This window comes from Castanea sativa, chromosome 4 (genome assembly GCF_040712315.1).
Source record: "Castanea sativa cultivar Marrone di Chiusa Pesio chromosome 4, ASM4071231v1".
Lineage (NCBI taxonomy): Eukaryota > Viridiplantae > Streptophyta > Magnoliopsida > Fagales > Fagaceae > Castanea > Castanea sativa.
In genome coordinates this window covers 4476790-4499630 of record NC_134016.1, presented here as the reverse complement: position 1 = coordinate 4499630, position 22841 = coordinate 4476790, and the positions used below count along the sequence as shown (strand labels likewise).

Sequence of the window (22841 nt, the reverse complement as noted above, 5' to 3'; positions counted from 1 at the left end):
AAATATAACTAAAAAAATGAAATTTCTTCAATGTTTTTAGTTAAATAATGAAGTTGATGTTTTAATGATTTAAGAAATAATTAATATTTTAATGTTTTATAAAGAGAGTTTCAACTTTACATTCTTTTCTAATTTTTCTAAAAAAATGGAGTTATTTTTGTTTACTGCGTTTGGTGGCAAAAATCTAAAGGACTCTGAATGGTCACATCTCGAAATACTTGCTGATCCAAATTGTAAATTTTAAAAATTGTTTGCTGATTTAGAAGCAATATCAAAATTTAAGGAAGTAAAGTTCATCTTTTTAAGGGGTAAAGCGTATTTGGGCTAAGAAAATGGGAAAAATTCTCATACACCCCTCAACATTCCCATAGGTCTCTCTCCCTCTGACACTGTTCAGCCCTTGGAAATTTAGCAATTTAAAGTTCATGCGAGACTCATGTATTTTTTTTTGTGTTTTAATAGGAGACTAACTGAGGTGTTAATTTGGTAGTTGTATAAAGTTCATGGGGGAAAATTCATTGGCAACACCACGTTAAGGGCAGGGTGGTCCCAAGACCATCCTGACCTGAAAAAATATATATATAATAAAAAAAATTATTTGAAAGCATGCAAAGCATGAGCTTTAAAATGTTGAATTTCAGAGTAGAAATGCCTTTCAAACAAGTAAACAAATATCTGTTACTAAGACTATTAATGCACATACTTGGAACATTTGGTGCCCTAGAAGGTTAATGCATGTACTAACAAGAAGTACAGAATTAGTACATCCAACTCAAGAAAGTTAATGCATGTACCTTTTTAGGGTGACTAAAACTAACACCTAATTCCATTGACTCATCTTTTTCACTCACTTTTTTTAATGAAAAAAAAGTGATTTATTTCATACACTTGACAAAACAAAAAAAAATAAAAAATAAAGTTGTCTAGTAAAATAGAAATAATCAAATAAATATAACTAAAAAAATGAAATTTCTTCAACGTTTATAGTTATATAATTGAGCTGACATTTTAATGTTTCAAGAAATAATTAATTTTTACTGTTTTATAAAGTGAGTTTTTACTTTATATTCTTTTCTAATTTTTCTAAAAAAAATAGAGTTATTTTCTTTTGCTGGGGTTGGTGGCAAAAATCTGAATGACTCTGAATGGTCACATCTCGAAATACATTCTGATGTAAATTGTAAATTTTAAAAATTGTTGTATGATTTAGAAGCAATCTCAAAATTTAAGGATATAAATTTCATCTTTTTAAAGGGTAAAGTATATTTTGGCTTAGAAAAGGGGAAAAATGCTCACACACCCCTCAACTAAGCCATAGGTCTTTCTCCCTCTCACATGGTTCAGCCTTTGAGAATTTGGCAGTTTAAAGTTCACGCAAGATGCATATATATTTTGTTTGTGTTTTAACAGGAGACTAACTGAGGTGTTAATTTGGTAGTTGTATAAAGTTGATGGGGGTAAATTCAGTGGCAGCGCCACGTTAAGAGCAGGGTGGTCCTAGGACCAACCTAACCTAAAAAAAATTATATATTGTTAAAGACATTGTTTATGTAGTTGGCTAATCCTTTGACAAAACGCACTTTACTTGTAATTAGGTAGATCTAGGATATTTTTAATACTTCAAAGAACAAGATTTTAATTCTAGTATTGAAGCTATGCAAATCTGTCCAAAAAACAAGTGGAGAAGTGTTGATTCATTAAAACTCGATAGCTACTCAACAGATAGCTATCTATCGAGGTTTAATAAGGCTCGACAGATACTATCTATCAAGGTTACGGAAATTAGAATTTTCAGATATGATTTTCGGCCCATGCTTATGTATTTGTGTATATTTCTTTTCTCACAACCCTAGACATATATAAAGCTTATTTTAAAAGTCATCACATAAGATAATACAAGGAGAACAAATGAAAAAGGTGACTGAAGCCTTATTCTCTCAAAAAGAATCTACTACGTCTTTGCGCCTTAGGGTTTTGTAACGAAGTGCTTCTTGATCTTCATTATTGATGAAGTAAAGAACTTTGCAACCAACATTCTTCTTCCTCAAGTTGATGAGCGAGTCATGTACTGCGATTCGTGCAAAAGAGTTAGTCACATACTGAGATCCGTGCATCAAAAGGGTAGTGTTCATATATTGAAGAGTTTAGAGGTTTTGAAACGGTAGAAGGTTTCCGCTGTAAGTTCATCTAAGGGAATTGTAGAGTTTAGGGACAAAGGTTTCGTACTAGATCTGAACCTTCTCTTTACTATAGTAGATTGCTTTTCGAGAAGGTTTCCCCCAAGATTTTTACTGTGAAACTGGTTGGTTTCATTGGTTTTCCTAGGTCATCATATATTGTCTTATTTAATTTTTCACAGCATATGATTTTGACATGATATTGATGTTTGTTTGTTTTAACAAGGTTTATTCATAATATATATAATTAACAACTTGGAATTAAAACTTGTTAATTCTATCACTCAGGGTATAAATTTTCCAATATATATAAAAAATATATATATATATATATATATATATATATATATATATATATATATATATATATTTGAAAGCATGCAAAGCCTGAGCTTTAAAAGGTTGAATTTTGGAGTAGGCATGCCTTACAAACAAGTAAACAAATATTTGTTACTAAGACTGTTAATGCACAAACTTGGTACATTTGGTGCCCTAGAAGGTTAATGCATGTACTAACAAGAAGTACGTAATTAGTACATCGAACTCAAGAAAGTCAATGCATGTACCTTTTTAAGGTGACTAAAACTAACACCTAATTTCATTTACTCATCTTTTTAACTAACTTTTTTAACGAAAAAGAAAATGTGATTTATTTCATACACTAGGCAAAACAGAAAAATAAAAATAAAGCGGTTTAGCAAACTAGAAATAATCAAATAAATATAACTAAAAATGAAAGTTCTTCAATGTTTTTATTTCTATAATTAAGCTGACGTTTTAATGTTTTAAGAAATAATTAATTTTTATTGTTTTATTAAGAGAGTTTCAACTTTATATTCTTTTCTAATTTTTTTTTTAAATAGAGTTATTTTCTTTTACTGGGTTTGGTGGCAAAAATCTGAAGGAATCTGAAAGGCCACATATCGGATTACATGCTGATGTAAATCGCAAATTTTAAAAATCGTTGGCTAATTTAGAAGCAATATCAAAATTTAAGTAAGTAAAGCTCATCTTTAAAAGGGGTAAAGTGTATTTTGGCTAAGAAAATCGGAAAAATGCTCATACACCCCTCAACTTTGCCATAGGTCTCTCTTCCTCTCACATGGTTCAGCCTTTGCGAATTTCGCAGTTTACTGTTCACGCGAGACTCATGTGTATGTTGTTTGTGTTTTAACAGGAGACTAACTGAGGTGGTAATTTGGTATTTGTATAAAGTTTATGGGGGAAAATTCAGTGCTAGCCCAACGTTAAAGGCAGGGTGGTCCCAGGACCACCTTGACATGAAAAAAAAAATTATATATAATAAAAAAAAATATTTGAAACCATGCAAAGCATGACTTTTAAAATGTTGAATTTCGGAGTAGACATGCCTTTCAAACAAGTAAACAAATATTTGTTACTAAGACTGTTAATGCACAAACTTGGTACATTTGGTGCCCTAGAAGGTTAATGCAAGTACTAACAAGAAGTACGTAATTAGTACATCCAACTCAAGAAAGTTAATGCATGTACCTTTTTAAGGTGACTAAAACTAACACCTAATTCCATTTACTCCTCTTTTTCACTCACTTTTTTAATGAAAAAGAAAATGTGATTTATTTCATACACTTGGTGAAACAGAAATATAAAAATTAAATCGTTTAGAAAAATAGAAATAATCAAATAAATATAACTATAAAATGAAATTTCTTCAATGTTTTAAGTTATATAATGAAGCCGACGTTTTAATGTTTTAAGAAATAACTAATTTTTACTGTTTTATAAAGAGGATTTCAACTTTATATTCTTTTCTTTTTTCTAAAATAGATTTATTTTCTTTTACTGGGTTTGGTGGCAAAAATCTGAAGGAATCTGAAAGGCCACATATCGGAATATTTGGTGATGTAAATTGTAAATTTTAAAAATTGTTGGCTGATTTAGAAGCAATATCCAAATTTATGGAAGTAAAGTTCATCTTTAAAAGGGGTAAAGCATATTTTGGCTAAGAAAATGGTAAAAATGCTCATACACTCCTCAACTTTGCCACAGGTCTCTCTTCCTCTCACATGGTTTAGCCCTTGGAAATTTCGCAGTTTACTATTCACGTGAGACTCATGTGTACTTTGTTTGTGTCTTAACAGGAGACTAACTAAGGTTGTAATTTGGTAATTGTATAAAGATCATGGGGGAAAATTCAGTGTTAGACCCACGTTAGGGGCAGGGTGGTCCCAGGACCACCCTGACTTGAAAAAAAAAATTTATTTAAAAGTCAGCGAAGCATGAGCTTTAAAATGTTGAATTTCGGAGTAGACAGGCCTTTCAAACAAGTAAACAAATATCTGTTACTAAGGCTGTTAATGCACAAATGTGGTACATTTGGTGCCCTAGAAGGTTAATGCATGTACTAACAAGAAGTACATAATTAGTGCATCCAACTCAAGAAAGTTAGTGCATGTACCTTTTTAAGGTGACTAAAACTAACACCTAATTCCATTTACTCGTCTTTTTCACTCACTTTTTTAACGAAAAAGAAAATGTGATTTATTACATACACTTGGCGAAACAGAAATATAAAAATTAAGTCGTTTAGAAAAATAGAAATAATCAAATAAATATAACTATAAAATGAAATTTCTTCAATGTTTTAAGTTATATAATGAAGCCGACGTTTTAATGTTTTAAGAAATAATTAATTTTTACTGTTTTATAAAGAGGGTTTCAACTTTATATTCTTTTCTTTTTTTTTTCAAAAATAGATTTATTTTCTTTTACTGGGTTTGGTGGCAAAAATCTGAAGGAATCTGAAAGGTCACATATCGGAACATTTGGTGATGTAAATCGTAAATTCTAAAAATTGTTGGCTGATTTTGAAGCAATATCCAAATTTATGGAAGTAAAGTTCATCTTTAAAAGGGGTAAAGCATATTTTGGCTAAGAAAATGGTGAAAATGCTCATACACCCCTCAACTTTGCCATAGGTCTCTCTTCCTCTCACACGATTCAGCCCTTGGAAATTTCGCAGTTTACTGTTCACGTGAGACTCATGTGTATTTTGTTTGTGGCTTAACAGTAGACTAACTAAGGTTGTAATTTGGTAGTTGTATAAAGTTCATGGGGGAAAATTCAGTGTTAGACCCACGTTAGGGGCAGGGTGGTCCCAGGACCACCCTGACTTGAAAAAAAAAATTTATTTAAAAGTCGGCGAAGCATGAGCTTTAAAATGTTGAATTTCGGAGTAGACAGGCCTTTCAAACAAGTAAACAAATATCTGTTACTAAGGCTGTTAATGCACAAATGTGGTACATTTGGTGCCCTAGAAGGTTAATGCATGTACTAACAAGAAGTACATAATTAGTGCAACCAACTCAAGAAAGTTAATGCATGTACCTTTTTAAGGTGACTAAAACTAACACCTAATTCCATTTACTCAGGTTTTTCACTAACTTTTTTAACGAAAAAGAAAATGTGATTTATTTCATACACTTGGCGAAACAGAAATATAAAAATTAAGTCGTTTAGAAAAATAGAAATAATCAAATAAATATAACCATAAAATGAAATTTCTTCAATGTTTTAAGTTATATAATGAAGCCGACGTTTTAATGTTTTAAGAAATAACTAATTTTTACTGTTTTATAAAGAGGGTTTCAACTTTATATTCTTTTCTTTTTCTTTTTTTTCTAAAATAGATTTATTTTCTTTTACTGGGTTTGGTGGCAAAAATCTGAAGGAATCTGAAAGGTCACATATCGAAACATTTGGTGATGTAAATCGTAAATTTTAAAAATTGTTGGCTGATTTAGAAGCAATATCCAAATTTATGGAAGTAAAGTTCATCTTTAAAAGGGGTAAAGCATATTTTGGCTAAGAAAATGGTAAAAATGCTCATACACCCCTCAACTTCACCACAGGTCTCTCTTCCTCTCACACGGTTCAGCCCTTGGAAATTTTGCAGTTTACTGTTCACGTGAGAGTCATGTGTATTTTGTTTGTGTCTTAACAGGAGACTAATTAAGGTTGTAATTTGGTAGTTGTATAAAGTTCAAGGGGGAAAATTCAGTGTTAGACCCACGTTAGGGGCAGGGTGGTCCCAGGACCACCCTGACTTGAAAAAAAAATTATATATAATAAAAAAAAATTATTTGAAAGTAGGCGAAGCATGAGCTTTAAAATGTTGAATTTCGGAGTAGACAGGCCTTTCAAGCGCGTCCAAATCTTCTGTTCCACTTTTTCTACTCCACTAATAAAAACTTGCTTTGTGTTCACCTAATTAATTAAATACTATCATTATTGACTTATTAATGCTACCGTTATTAATTAATATTAGTATTTAATTAATTAGCTGAACACGTCGCAAAATTTTATTGGTGGAGTATAGAGTGGAGCAGGAAAAGTGAGACAGAAGATTTGGACTCCTTTCAAACAAGTAAACAAATATCTGTTACTATGACTATTAGTGCACAAACTTGGTACATTTGGTACCCTAGAAGGTTAATGCATGTACTAACAAGAAGTACGTAATTAGTACATCCAACTCATGAAAGTCAATGCATGTATCTTTTTAAGGTGACTAAAACTAACACCTAATTCCATTTACTCATCTTTTTCACTCACTTTTTTAATGAAAAATAAAATATGATTTATTTCATACACTTGTCAAAACAGAAAAATAAAAATAAAGTTGTTTAGCAAAAGAGAAATAATCAAATAAATATAACTATAAAATGAAATTTCTTCAATGTTTTTAGTTATATAATTAAGCTGACGTTTTAATATTTTGAGAAATAATTAATTTTTACTGTTTTATAAAGAGAGCTTCAACTTTATGTTCTTTTTTTTTTTTTTTTAAATAGAGTTATTTTCTTTTATTGTGTTTGGTAGCCTAAATCTAAAGGAATCTGAAAGTTCACATCTTGGAATACTTGCTGATGTAAATTGTAAATTTTAAAAATTGTTGGTCGATTTAGATGCAATATCAAAATTTAAGGAAGTAAATTTCATCTTTAAAAGGAGTAAAGTGTATTTTGGCTAAGCAAATGGTAAAATTGCTCATACACCCCTCAACTTTGCCATAGGTCTCTCTTCCTCTCACACGGTTCAGCACTTTGAAATTTCGCAGTGTAATGTTCACGCGAGACTTATGTGTATTTTGTTTGTGTTTAAATAGGAGACTAACTGAGGTCTTAATTTGGTTGCCGTATAAAGTTCAAGGTGGTAAATTCAGTGGCGGCGCCACGTTAAGGGCAGGGTCGTCCTAGGACCACCCTAACCTGAAAAATAATTATATATAATAAAAGAAAATTATTTGAAAGCATGCTAAGCATGAGTTTTAAAATGTTGAATTTCGGAGTAGACATGCCTTTCAAACAAGTAAACAAATGTCTGTTACTAAGGCTGTTAATGCACAAACTTGGTACATTTGGTGCCCTAGAAGGTTAATGCATGTACTAACAAGAAGTACATAATTAGTGCATCCAACTCAAGAAAGTTAATGCATGTACCTTTTTAAGGTGACTAAAACTAACACCTAATTCCATTTACTCGTCTTTTTCACTCACTTTTTTAACGAAAAAGAAAATGTGATTTATTTCATACACTTGGCGAAACAGAAATATAAAAATTAAGTCGTTTAGAAAAATAGAAATAATCAAATAAATATAACTATAAAATGAAATTTCTTCAATGTTTTAAGTTATATAATGAAGCCGACGTTTTAATGTTTTAAGAAATAATTAATTTTTACTGTTTTATAAAGAGGGTTTCAACTTTATATTCTTTTCTTTTTCTTTTTTTCTAAAATAGATTTATTTTCTTTTACTGGGTTTGGTGGCAAAAATCTGAAGGAATCTGAAAGGCCACATATCGGAATATTTGGTGATGTAAATCGTAAATTTTAAAAATTATTGGCTGATTTAGAAGCAATATCCAAATTTATGGAAGTAAAGTTCATCTTTAAAAGGGGTAAAGCATATTTTGGCTAAGAAAATGGTGAAAATGCTCATACACCCCTCAACTTTGCCATAGGTCTCTCTTCCTCTCACACGGTTCAGCCCTTGGAAATTTTGCAGTTTACTGTTCTCATGAGACTCATGTGTATTTTGTTTGTGTCTTAACAGGAGACTAACTAAGGTTGTAATTTAGTAGTTGTATAAAGTTCATAGGGGAAAATTCAGTGTTAGACCCACGTTAGGGGCAGGGTGGTCCCCCTGACTTGAAAAATATATATATATATATATATATATATATATATATATATATATATAAAATAAAAGAAAATTATTTGAAAGTAGGTGAAGCATGAGCTTTAAAATGCTGGATTTCGGAGTAGACAGGCCTTTCAAGCGCGTCCAAATCTTCTGTTCCACTTTTTCTACTCCACTAATAAAAACTTGCCACGTGTTCACCTAATTAATTAAATACTATCATTATTGACTTATTAATGCTACCGTTATTAATTAATATTAGTATTTAATTAATTAGGTGAACACGTGGCAAAATTTTATTGGTGGAGTATAGAGTGGAGCAGGAAAAGTGAGACAGAAGATTTGGACTTCTTTTTAAGGTGACTAAAACTAACACCTAATTCCATTTACTCGTCTTTTTCACTCACTTTTTAACGAAAAAGAAAATGTGATTTATTTCATACACTTGGCGAAACAGAAGTACAAAAATTAAGTCGTTTAGAAAAATAGAAATAATCAAATAAATATAACTATAAAATGAAATTTCTTCAATGTTTTAAGTTATATAATGAAGCCGACGTTTTAATGTTTTAAAAAATAATTAATTTTTACTGTTTTATAAAGAGGGTTTCAACTTTATATTCTTTTCTTTTCTTTTTTTTTTTTTCTAAAATAGATTTATTTTCTTTTACTGGGTTTGGTGGCAAAAATCTGAAGGAATCTGAAAGGCCACATATCGGAATATTTGGTGATGTAAATTGTAAATTTTAAAAATTGTTGGCTGATTTAGAAGCAATATCCAAATTTATGGAAGTAAAGTTCATCTTTAAAAGGGGTAAAGCATATTTTGGCTAAGAAAATGGTAAAAATGCTCATACACTCCTCAACTTTGCCACAGGTCTCTCTTCCTCTCACATGGTTTAGCCCTTGGAAATTTCGCAGTTTACTATTCACGTGAGACTCATGTGTATTTTGTTTGTGTCTTAACAGGAGACTAACTAAGGTTGTAATTTGGTAATTGTATAAAGATCATGGGGGAAAATTCAGTGTTAGACCCACGTTAGGGGCAGGGTGGTCCCAGGACCACCCTGACTTTAAAAAAAAATTTTATTTAAAAGTCAGCGAAGCATGAGCTTTAAAATGTTGAATTTCGGAGTAGACAGGCCTTTCAAACAAGTAAACAAATATCTGTTACTAAGGCTGTTAATGCACAAATGTGGTACATTTGGTGCCCTAGAAGGTTAATGCATGTACTAACAAGAAGTACATAATTAGTGCATCCAACTCAAGAAAGTTAGTGCATGTACCTTTTTAAGGTGACTAAAACTAACACCTAATTCCATTTACTCGTCTTTTTCACTCACTTTTTTAACGAAAAAGAAAATGTGATTTATTTCATACACTTGGCGAAACAGAAATATAAAAATTAAGTCGTTTAGAAAAATAGAAATAATCAAATAAATATAACTATAAAATGAAATTTCTTCAATGTTTTAAGTTATATAATGAAGCCGACGTTTTAATGTTTTAAGAAATAATTAATTTTTACTGTTTTATAAAGAGGGTTTCAACTTTATATTCTTTTCTTTTTTTTTTCTAAAATAGATTTATTTTCTTTTACTGGGTTTGGTGGCAAAAATCTGAAGGAATCTGAAAGGTCACATATCGGAACATTTGGTGATGTAAATCGTAAATTCTAAAAATTGTTGGCTGATTTAGAAGCAATATCCAAATTTATGGAAGTAAAGTTCATCTTTAAAAGGGGTAAAGCATATTTTGGCTAAGAAAATGGTGAAAATGCTCATACACCCCTCAACTTTGCCATAGGTCTCTCTTCCTCTCACACGATTCAGCCCTTGGAAATTTCGCAGTTTACTGTTCACGTGAGACTCATGTGTATTTTGTTTGTGGCTTAACAGGAGACTAACTAAGGTTGTAATTTGGTAGTTGAATAAAGTTCATGGGGGAAAATTCAGTGTTAGACCCACGTTAGGGGCAGGGTGGTCCCAGGACCACCCTAACTTGAAAAAAAAAATTTATTTAAAAGTCGGCGAAGCATGAGCTTTAAAATGTTGAATTTCGGAGTAGACAGGCCTTTCAAACAAGTAAATAAATATCTATTACTAAGGCTGTTAATGCACAAATGTGGTACATTTGGTGCCCTAGAAGGTTAATGCATGTACTAACAAGAAGTACATAATTAGTGCATCCAACTCAAGAAAGTTAATGCATGTACCTTTTTAAGGTGACTAAAACTAACACCTAATTCCATTTACTCGTCTTCTTCACTCACTTTTTTAACGAAAAAGAAAATGAGATTTATTTCATACACTTGGCGAAACAGAAATATAAAAATTAAGTCGTTTAGAAAAATAGAAATAATCAAATAAATATAACTATAAAATGAAATTTCTTCAATGTTTTAAGTTATATAATGAAGCCGACGTTTTAATGTTTTAAGAAATAATTAATTTTTACTGTTTTATAAAGAGGGTTTCAACTTTATATTCTTTTCTTTTTTTTTTTCTAAAATAGATTTATTTTCTTTTACTGGGTTTGGTGGCAAAAATCTGAAGGAATCTGAAAGGTCACATATCGGAACATTTGGTGATGTAAATCGTAAATTCTAAAAATTGTTGGCTGATTTAGAAGCAATATCCAAATTTATGGAAGTAAAGTTCATCTTTAAAAGGGGTAAAGTATATTTTGGCTAAGAAAATGGTAAAAATGCTCATACACCCCTCAACTTCACCATAGGTCTCTCTTCCTCTCACATGGTTCAACCCTTGGAAATTTTGCAGTTTACTGTTCACGTGAGAGTCATGTGTATTTTGTTTGTGTCTTAACAGGAGACTAACTAAGGTTGTAATTTGGTAGTTGTATAAAGTTCATGGGGGAAAATTCAGTGTTAGACCCACGTTAGGGGCAGGGTGGTCCCAGGACCACCCTGACTTGAAAAAAAAATTATATATAATAAAAAAAAATTATTTGAAAGTAGGCGAAGCAGGAGCTTTAAAATGTTGAATTTCGGAGTAGACAGGCCTTTCAAGCGCGTCCAAATCTTCTGTTCCACTTTTTCTACTCCACTAATAAAAACTTGCTATGTGTTCACCTAATTAATTAAATACTATCATTATTGACTTATTAATGCTACCGTTATTAATTAATATTAGTATTTAATTAATTAGGTGAACACGTGGCAAAATTTTATTGGTGGAGTATAGAGTGGAGCAGGAAAAGTGAGACAGAAGATTTGGACTTCTTTTTAAGGTGACTAAAACTAACACCTAATTCCATTTACTCGTCTTTTTCACTCACTTTTTAACGAAAAAGAAAATGTGATTTATTTCATACACTTGGCGAAACAGAAATATAAAAATTAAGTCGTTTAGAAAAATAGAAATAATCAAATAAATATAACTATAAAATGTAATTTCTTCAATGTTTTAAGTTATATAATGAAGCCGACGTTTTAATGTTTTAAGAAATAATTAATTTTTACTGTTTTATAAAGAGGGTTTCAACTTTATGTTCTTTTCTAATTATTTTAAAAAAAAATAGAGTTATTTTCTTTTACTGGGTTTGGTGGCAAAAATCCGAAGGACTCTGAAGGGTCACATCTTAGAATACTTGCTGATTTAAATTGTAAATTAAAAAAAAAAAAAAAAAATTGGCTGATTTAGATGCAATCTCAAAATTGAAGGAAGTAAAGTTCATCTTTTTAAGGGGTAAAGTTTATTTTGGCTAAGAAAAGGGCAAAAATGCTCTTACACCCCTCAACTGAGCCATTGGTCTCTCTCCCACTCACACGGTTCAGCCCTCGAAAATTTGGCAGTTTAAAGTTCACACGAGAGTCTTGTGTATTTTTTTTGTGTTTAAACAGGAGACTAACTGAGGTGTTAATTTGGTAGTTGTATAAAGTGCATGGTGGTAAATTCAATGGCGGTGCCACGTTAAGGGCAGGGTGGTCCCAGGACCACCCGAACCTGAAAAAAAAATTATATATAATAAAAGAAAATTATTTGAATGCATGCAAAGCATGAGTTTTAAAATGTTGAATTTCAGAGTAAACATGCCTTTCAAACAAGTAAACAAATATCTGTTACTAAGACTGTTAATGCACATACTTGGTACATTTGGTGCCCTAGAAGGTTAATGCATGTAATAACATGAAGTGCGTAATTAGTACATCCAACTCAAGAAAGTTAATGCATGTACCTTTTAAAGGTGACTAAAACTAAAACCTAATTCCATTTACGCATCTTTTTCTTTCACTTTTTTAATGAAAAAAAAGTGATTTATTTCATACACTTGGCAAAACAGGGAAAAAAAATAAAGTTGTTTAGCAAAATAGAAATAATTAAATAAATATGACTAAACGAATGAAATTTCTTTAATTTTTTTAGTTAAATAATTAAATTGAAGTTTTAATGTTTTAAGGAATAATTAATTTTTTAATGTTTTGTAAAGAGAGTTTCAACTTTATATTCTTTTCTAATTTTTCCAAAAAAATGGAGTTATTTTCTTTTGCTGGATTTGGCGGAAAAAATCTAAAGAACTCTGAAGGGTCACATCTCGAAATACTTGTTGATGTGAATTGTAATTTTTAAAAATTGTTGGCTGATTTAGAAGCAATCTCAAAATTTTAGGAAGTAATGTTCATGTTTTTAAAGGGTAAAGTGTATTTTGGCTTAGAAAATGGGAAAAATGCTCATACACCTCTCAACTGAGCCATAGGTCTCTCTGCCTCTCACACGGTTCAATCTTGGAAATTTGGCATTTTAAAGTTCTCGTGAGATGCATTTGTATTTTGTTTGTGTATTAACAGGAGACTAACTAAGGTGTTAATTTGGAAGTTGTATAAAGTTCATAGGGGTAAATTCAGTGGTTGTGCCACGTCAAGGGCAGGGTGGTCCTAGGACCACCTTGACCTGAATATATATATATATATATATATATATATATATATATATATATATATATATATATAATAAAATAAATTGTTTGAATATCCTTCAAAAAAAATTTGGGAACACCCTCAATTTTTTTCATGCCAATAAAATTAAATTTTGCTCCATTCTTTATTCTACTTTCAAGCAAAAAGAAAAAGTGCATAAAGAAATTTTAACTAAAATCTTTTTTAAAAAAAAATTAGCATTGCAAGCCCACCCTAGGGAAAAAAAGCTCAACATCAATCCTAAACAAAACTAACCCAAACGGATTCTCAAAAAAATTTAGTTACATTTTTATTAACTAAATATGGCCCAACCCAAACGGATTATCAAAAAAAAAAAAAAAAACAAAACAAAACCCAATTTACCAATACGCGTCCGCCGATTGATCAAAATCATCAAATGGTAAAGCAAATTAGCAAAACTAAAATTAGAACTGAACTCCTAACCTAAACGAAAAATATCTCATCAACGACCAAGCTCCAAGCACATCAGCGCGATGGCGCCTCCGCTTGGACCACCTCAAACTCGAGTAACAGAGCACATCGAGCCTAAAACTCGAGCAACAGCGGCAGCAAGATCGAAGATCATATCCGAAATTGCTTGGCTTGCCTCGTCGCCTTGACCCCCGTCCCTCGAGTTCCCGCATCGACGTGCTACCGCGGTGCCACTCCTCAGGCCTCAAGTTTCAGTTCTTTACTTCTCTCTCTTTTTCTCTATCAGTCTATCTCATCTAAATCTTACATCTTTGGCTTTGCTAATTGTTGTGCTCAATTCTAAGAGTGACCGAGTGAGAGCAGAGCTCTCTCCTTCTTTCTCTTTGAACTGAAATGAGATTCTCTTTTCTCTATTTCTCTATGTCTAAATGTCTAATTGCCTTTAGTTTATAACTTTATTTGACATTTTGACTTTATTGATTTGTGAGTTTGCCGTTCTGTGTATTCTGAATTTTGTGTGTTGTGAATGTTTTTTATGTTTAATATTTTGTGGAATGTTGATTGCCTCTTATGACTCTTGTCTGTTGAGTGAGCAGTGGATGGAGGCCATGGGGTGGGATATTTGAATTGGAGAAGTGGATAGGTAGAGGCAGTAAAGGCTGAAGGCATGTAGAGGTAGTATAAAAGACAAAAAATTAAATTATGTTAGGCTCTAGGCAGTGGGTTGAGCTATGGATAATGCACATGGGGTGTGTGCTAGACTGCTAGTAGTTAATAAAGAAAAATAATGAAGCAACTAAACAATAATAATTAATAATTTAATTAATCAAAACATTATAAAAGACAAACAAATTAAACTATATTAGATAGTGGGTTGAGCCATGGATAATGCATAGTGGATTGTGTAATTTATACTCTTTAAGAAACACCCTGTGAAAAATTCCTAGCGCCGCCACTAGGTAAATTGGTTAAAATAAAAGTTCAGGAGAGTGCCATGGGCCACTTTCTTCAAGTTCAAGAGGGTGTAGGGACATTTTTCATTTAGAAAAATTATAGAGCATAAATCGGAAAACCTCCTAACAATATAGACTTTGAAATGGTCATTACTAGTAGAAGTGAAATGAATAAATAATATGGTAAAACCCAGACACAATATTTTAGGTGCAATACATTAGCTTCGTTGGTTCTATTCATATACATAATTGCATTGAATTTAATTATTTTTAAAAATGATGTTATTGTATGTACTTTGATTAATGTAACCGGGTGTTTAAATTTAATTGAGAACCCAATAACTCTATAAAAAAAAAATTGAGAACCTAATACACTACATCTAAGGGGTATACTTAAATTTTATCCTAAATAATATTACTCCATGTAAATTTAATTGAGAACCCAATAACTCTATAAAAAAAATTGAGAACCTAATACACTACATCTAAGGGGTATACTTAAATTTTATCCTAAATAATATTACTCCATGTAATTAGTGTAGGTTCGGTGGAATAGGAAGTTCGTTGGAAAACATTGTTCCATCAATGTTTTTTTTTTTTTTTTTTTTGAGATAGATTTTACTTTTTATCTTAATAAACCTAATATTGGGCTACCTGAAAGGAATGATTTTTCCAAAATAAATAGTGGAGCTTTTAAAGTCAATTATCTTAATTGTATGACATCCTTAAAAAAATTTATAAAAAAAAAAAAAAAAAAAAGCCTAATTTCGACCCCCATAATAACAGACACTCTGGTACTAAAGCATACCTTGTAGATTATAGACTAGCCGGCATTACATTTATTATTATGGGGAACTTTCTTTTGCAAGGAATAACAATATTGTACAATAGTACTACGCTAAAATGTCAAATTTTCAACCCATCTTTGTATATAGAGCTTTAATTATGCAAAGCTATACTTTTTTTAAATCGTTCATTTTAAATAAATTCAATGGTTAAAAAGTACACTAGTGGCCATGCCATCATACTTATAAATATCAGTGATGTTATTCCATTAAATCATTAAACTCCCTTAAAAGAGAGAAGAAATAGTCATTAAACTCTTTTCACATTCCACCACGTCTTCTTATTCTTCTTCTACCCCCGTCTCCCTCATTGATTTCTATATGTATTCTTAATTTCATAACAACTAAGTACTAAGTTCCCTCTTTATCTCAGTGCCCGGTGTTCTGGCGCTAGAAGAGAGGTTAAAGAGAAGGCATGGCTTTAATACTCAACTCCTTCAACTTTCACTCCCTTCCTTCAGTATTTGCTCTCCCATCGATGAGATCTCATATATCTCCAAAGTCTTCTATGACCTCCACTTACTTCTCCAACACTAAGTGAGTTTATACTTCAAATTTCTCATCACAAGGATTAACATTTTTCTTAATTAGAATGCAAGATTGATCAATAACTCATTTGAATTTTTGATTTTCACATCATGTATTATAATGTCTTGATTTATTTTACTTGCTCTTTAAACATGCTATATAAGCATACACACAAAGTCACGATGATACTATCTAGGGCCGGCATGATATAATCTAAGGCCTAAGGCGATGAATTCAAATAAGGCCTTTTAAATAAATAAATTTATTTACACTAACCAAACCAAAGTTAATTTTATCAATTTATATTAACTAATATTAGGTTAATTTGATGAATTAATATTAGCTAATCTAATTACTTTCATATAAAGAATTAAATATCATAGTTGAGGAATAAAATTTAACAAAAAGAAACGAAAATTTATTATCTTTTTACAAAAAAAGGTTTAGTTTGTCTTATATATAAGGCAATGCATGATTAAGTAAAGTTGTAGTTTAATTTTCAAATTTATATTTGGTGTTAAAAGAGATAGAAATTGTTTGGTGTGCACTATTTGGAAGATTAGGTGGCCATGTTGACAATTTACCATGTAGGATATTGGTTCACAAAAAAAAAAGACCCCAAGGTATTAAGGAAAATTATTGTGTAACACATCTACAATATTTTTTTCTTCACATTTTGGGGTTCCAATTTTGTTACTTTTCTATTAGTCTCATATTTTGGAGTCTTGTTGAAGATGAGAAAAAGAAAATGCTAAAGTTACGGAAAAGTTTAGTACAAAATTTTCACAATTTGATGTTGCAATGAATGTGAATAATGAATTTCAACAACCTAAGTAATGATGCTTGAATTTTATTTTTTATTTTTTATGATTGGTGATATATTAATTTATAAGTTTTATGTAGTAAAAGTTGTAATATCATCACTTATGAGTAAAATAGTGTGCAATCATTAAAAAAAACTATAATTATAAAATTTGGGCCTTTTTATAATTGGGGTGAGACCACTTTTATAAAAGGTTAGTTGGGGCTTTAGGCCGACCTTGATACCCATTGTTTTTTTAATTGGTGTGATTGCTTAATTATTTAGAAATTATAAAAGATATGTAGATGCTCTTTTTTGCTAAAGACCTGATAGGCCCACACATATCAAAGCCCAAGCCTTTGGGCCAATTATTTTTGTTTTGTAATATCTTATTTTATCCTACACATGACCCAAAGTCATGTACTTTTTTTTTTGCTAACACCCAAAGTCATGTACTTTATTTAATGAGGAAATTAAAAGAGTATGGTATGAAGGGTGAAGATTGGTTATATGTTCGTTTAAAATGGACCCAAGGTACAAAACTTGCAAAGTCAGTTGGTGACACATGAAAAATCTAAAGGCCTATGAACAAACCAAAGTGCTGACAATATTTAGCCTTGAGAAGCATGCCCCCTTCATTTAATGCTCTTTAATGAGCTTCGGCCAATTTATCACGTCCTCTAAGTGTCATTTGGGCCTGGAAGGGTTCAGCAAATCAAGGTTAGTAAAAACTTTACCCAAATTGTGATTATGCCAGCGCACTCTTATACCTAAGTAAAAACAAAATTGATGTTTTGGGCAATTTATTAGGTTCTCTAAGTGCCATTTTTGATGAAAAAGATTTGTTGTCAAAAAGGCTAGTCTTTTCAATGGCCTTTTGTGGCCGTTGAAAAAGTTTCATTGGAAATAGCAAATCTTTTTTGTAGAGTAGAACCGTCTCAAATTTATTACAATGTCTTGCATTAATAACCCTTGTAATACCCATCTTACCTAACACACTTTACTCAAACATTTAAGACATAGTAGTGCTCTCTCTCTCTCTCCTTTGCTTTTCTCGTCTTCTTTTATTTTATTTTATTTTTTGACACTAATAGATATTGAAAGTATTGTTTAATATATTTTCCCTCCTATGAGTTCGTATCTTTAGGATGCTTTCTTTTCCATGTACCATTAGCCCCTGTTGGATATCTAGAATGAATTTTGAATTTGATTCCCTTCTCTTTCCAACCCGTGTTTGTTGGCTCATTCCCATTTTGCTTGGGCTCACCCAAAATCAACCCTACAAGATACCCTACTAATAAATGATAGATGCAATTGGCATTGCAATTTGAAATCACCTCTTTGATTCTCAAAAAAAAAAAAATCACCTATTTATTTCTTTTTCTTTTTCTTTTAATTTTTTATATTCGATACAACTCTTATTGACTTTTATTTATTTGTTTATCTAGTTACAGTTTTTTTAACTCCATTTTTATAAAGCTAAAAAAAAATTGGCACGGAACTAACATACATAAACAAATATATGTTTTCATATTGCATTTAATTTGACCATGACCTGCATTTTAGCTACAACGTTCTAAAATTAATTACTTCTCTCAAATTGTTTCGTTGGATTTAGAGTAGCAGAAAAGTTTTTAGGCCATCCTAATGAATTCAATGAAAAAAAAAAAAAAAAAAAAACCGTCCAATGCCACATAAGAAGGTTGAAAATTCAAATCTATGGAGGATTGGGCTTAAACACAGTGTCCTAACTCTCCTAAAATCTGTTGAGAAATGTTGGCAACTACAAGACTTTTTGCCAGATCCTACTTTAGATAGATTTATTGAGCAAGAATTAACCTTTTTTATAACTAGAATGAAAGATGGATCAATAAATCATTTGAATTGTTGATTTTCGCACAATATATTATAATATCATGATTTATTACATTTGCTAATTAGACAAGGTATATATATATGCGTGCATACAAAGTTATAATAATATGATGATCACTTTTATTATATTTTTATCGGTATGATTACTTAATTCTTTAGAAATTTTGAAAGATATACAGATGCCTATTTTTGCTGAAGACCTTATAGGCCCATAAGAAGCAAAGCCCAAGCCCTTAGTTCCAATTATCTTTGTTTTGTAATATCTTATTTCATCCTACACATGGCCCATGCCCAGGTACTTTAATGGGGGAAAGCTAAGGGGTATAGTATGGAGGATAAAGATTAGGTCTATTTTGGGTTTAACATGGTCGAAGATATAAAGCTTCCAAAGTGGGATGGTGACACTTGCATAATTTGAGCAACCATGAATAAACCCATGTGCTAGCCATGTACACACAAAGGGATATACCTTCACAAGTTTCTCTATGTGACTAAAAACTCTACCTGACCGCATTTAGCAATAAGAAGCATGCCAACTTTGTTTAATGCTTTCTCTTGAGCTTTGGCAGATTTATTTGGTTCTCTAGGTACCCTTTCGGCCTAAAAGGGTTCATAAAAACAAGGTTAGCAAAATATTTATCTAAATTATGATTAATCCAACCCACCCTAGTACTAATGCAAAAACAAAATTGAAGCCTGCCTTCCTTTCATTGATAATAGGAGCATCTCAAATGTATTACAAAGCATTGCATTAATAACCTAGTTAATAACCATCTTAATTACCCAAAACACTTACACTACTCAATCACTTAAGACAATCTAATGCTCTGTTTGTTTCAATGGAAACATTGTGCAAAGATAATTTTCTATGTTTTTCAGTGTTTGGTAGTATTAGAAAAAATGAGTCAAAGGAAAACTATTTTGTACAACCTAAAAAGTATAACTTATTTTTTGAAATTGTTTTTCACTAATTTTTTTTTATTTTTAAAACAACTCTATCTTACAGCAAACTAAATAAGAGAAGTTAGAATTTTTTTTTTTTTTTAAACTCATTTAAGATTATTACCAAACATAAGAAAATGAGATAGTTGTATAGAAAACACTTTTTGAAAAATGACTCATTTTCTAGAAAATATTATTGCCAAAACAAACAAAGCATAAGGTAACAACACGTAGAAAAATTATTAAATACTCCAGGAGTACCATATATACGTGCTCCCACCTCTCACATGAATTGTGAGTCTCACCACAAATTTAATTAGTGAGACCCACAGTTATATAAGAAGGGAGAATATACATCTATGGAACTCTGGGAGTACTCAATAATTACCCCATCACTTAAAGGTATTTTGTACATGCAGAAGCACAATAATGCTCTCTATTTCTTTTATCGTCTCCTTTGCTTTCCTCATTTTGCTGTATTTGACACTAACAAATATTGAAAGTATTGTATAATCTACTTTACTCTAGTGAATTTATGTCATTGAGCCGGTCTCTTTTTTTTTTTTGCTATGTACCATTAGCCTCTATTGGACGCTTCGAAGGAGTTTTGGACTTTCTCTTTTGGGCCCACCCAAAATCAACACCCTACTAATAAATGAAGGATGCATTTGGCATTGTAGTTCAAAAACACTTTTTTTTTTTCGTGATACAACATTTATAAAGTTCGTTTTGTTTTATAAAAAAAAAATTTATTTTTATCTATGTACAGTTTTTTTAAACAATTACAATTTCACAAAGCTAAATTTAATTTGTTCCAAACTGATATACAAAAAAAACTGTTGTTTTCATAAGTATTTAATTTGACCATGGTTTGCATTTTAGATTCAACATCCTAACATTAATTGCTTCCCTCTCTTTGGATTTAGAGGAGCAGAAAAGTGTTTAGGCCATCCCAATAAATTCAATGTGAACAAAGCCTGTCCCATGCCACCTAAGGCGGTTGAAATTTTCAAATCTATGGAGGATTGGGCTAAAAACAATGTCCTAACTCTCCTAAAACCAGTTGAGAAATGTTGGCAACCACAAGATTATTTACCAGACCCTACCTCAGATGGATTTATTGAGCAAGTCGATGAACTAAGGAAGAGAACAAGAGACATTCCCAACGAGTACTTTGTTGCCTTAGTTGGTGATATGATCACAGAAGAAGCCCTTCCAACTTACCAAACTCGAATTAGTTACACAAAAAATTTTCATGGTGAAACGGGTGTAGATAACACACCTTGGGCAATTTGGGCTAGGGCATGGAGTGCAGAAGAAAACAGGCATGGTGATTTTCTCAATAAGTACCTCTTCCTTTCTAGAAAAGTGGACATGAAGCAAATTGAGAAGACAACTCAATACTTGATTGGGTCAGGAATGATAAGATATGCAACATAAGAATTTCAAAACTTTTCTAACTTATAAGAAATGAAGATTTTAACAATTTTTTCCTTTTACACCTTAAAATATAAAAAATTTAAAAAATAAAAATAAAAACCTAAAGAAATTTATGAGAGAAAACAATTAACATGATTTAGTCTTTATCACCTATTGTTTGCAAGAAAAAAGCTCTAAATAGTTATATATTTTTGTGAAGACATGAGACATGATGACACAATAATTCTTTAAAAACAAATTAGGACTCAATATGGTGAAGATACAACAATTAATTAATTAATATATTAGGTAAATATATTTACTTATAGGCATTTTTTTTTTATAAGTTTTCAAAATAAATAACAACTATCAAAATTTTAAAAAATATATCCAATTAATGAGGACGAGCTTGCAAAAGTGTTCCTGGTGTGTCCGACATGGACACGTTAGTGGTTTTGTAGTATCCATGCTTGTTAGGGGTTAATTTGTTCTAATTATCAGATTTGGTTAACAAATAGGTGCAATTCCAATCAAAACAGTTCTGGGTTTTCAAAATTGCGGTCAGTTCTTTGTCCAAACTTCTAACATAATTCAAATAGAATAACTACAACTCTCTTTTAACACAATGTCACATTGAGTTTGCATCTAAAACCTAACATCGACGATTTAAACATTGCTATGTTATTCCCACATGAAATGCTCTTCAAATTTATAATTTTATTGGATGGAGATCTGCACTCTCAAAATTCATATAGTTCAACATGTTAATGTCTAATGCACTTTGGACCTAGGATATTGGCACCGGGGATAATCCATACCTTTGGACCATTTACACATCATTCCAAGAACGAGCAGCATTTATCTCCCATGGGAACACAGCCAAGCTGGCCATGCAACATGGGGAAGTAAAGCTTGAAATAATTTCTGGTTTTCAAAATTGAAAAAATTCATCAACTTTTAATCTCTAATTCATACAATTAATAATTACAACTCTCTTTAACACTGTCACAAGGAGTTTGCATCACAAACCTAAAATAGCCATTGATGAGTTAAGCCTTGCTTTCATATTACATTTACATAACCCTGCTTAAGATGTTCCTTATTATACTATTACAGTGTGGGATGGAGATCTTTATTCTTAAAATTCGTATGGATTAACTTGATTTGCATTTTGTACCTAGGATCTTGGCCTCGGGTATGATCCATACCTTTTATCCATTTACGCATCATTCTAAGAACGAGCAACATTTATTTCTCATGGGAACACAGCCAAGCTGGCCATGCAACATGGGGACATAAAGCTTGCCCAGATATGTGGCATATATAATAGCCTCAGATGAGAAGCGCCATGAAACTGCATATACAAAAATTGCTGAAAAGCTTTTTGGGCTCGATCCAAATGATATGGTAATAACCTTTGCAGACCTGATGAGGAGGAAAATCTCAATGCCAGCCCATTTGATGTATGATGGCCATGACCACAATCTTTTTGATCACTTTGCTATGGTTGCATCAAGGATTGGGGTCTACACGGCTAGGGACTATGGAGAAATTGTGGAACTTTTGGTGGCTAAATGGAAGGTAGAGAAGCTTACTGGACTTACAAGTGAGGGTCGAGAAGCCCAGGACTTCGTATGTAGGTTGGCTCAAAGGATGAGAAGGCTTGAGGAGAGAGCTATAGTAAAGGCCCAAAAAGCACCTAGTATTCCTTTCAGCTGGATTTCTGGTAGAGTGGTGTAGCTAGCTTATT

The 22841-nt window shown here is 31.5% G+C and overlaps 1 pseudogene; it reads left to right on the top strand.

Moving 5' to 3' along the window:
* Window positions 1-15938: 15938 nt before the first annotated feature.
* Window positions 15939-22841, top strand: LOC142632122 (stearoyl-[acyl-carrier-protein] 9-desaturase, chloroplastic-like; annotated as a pseudogene).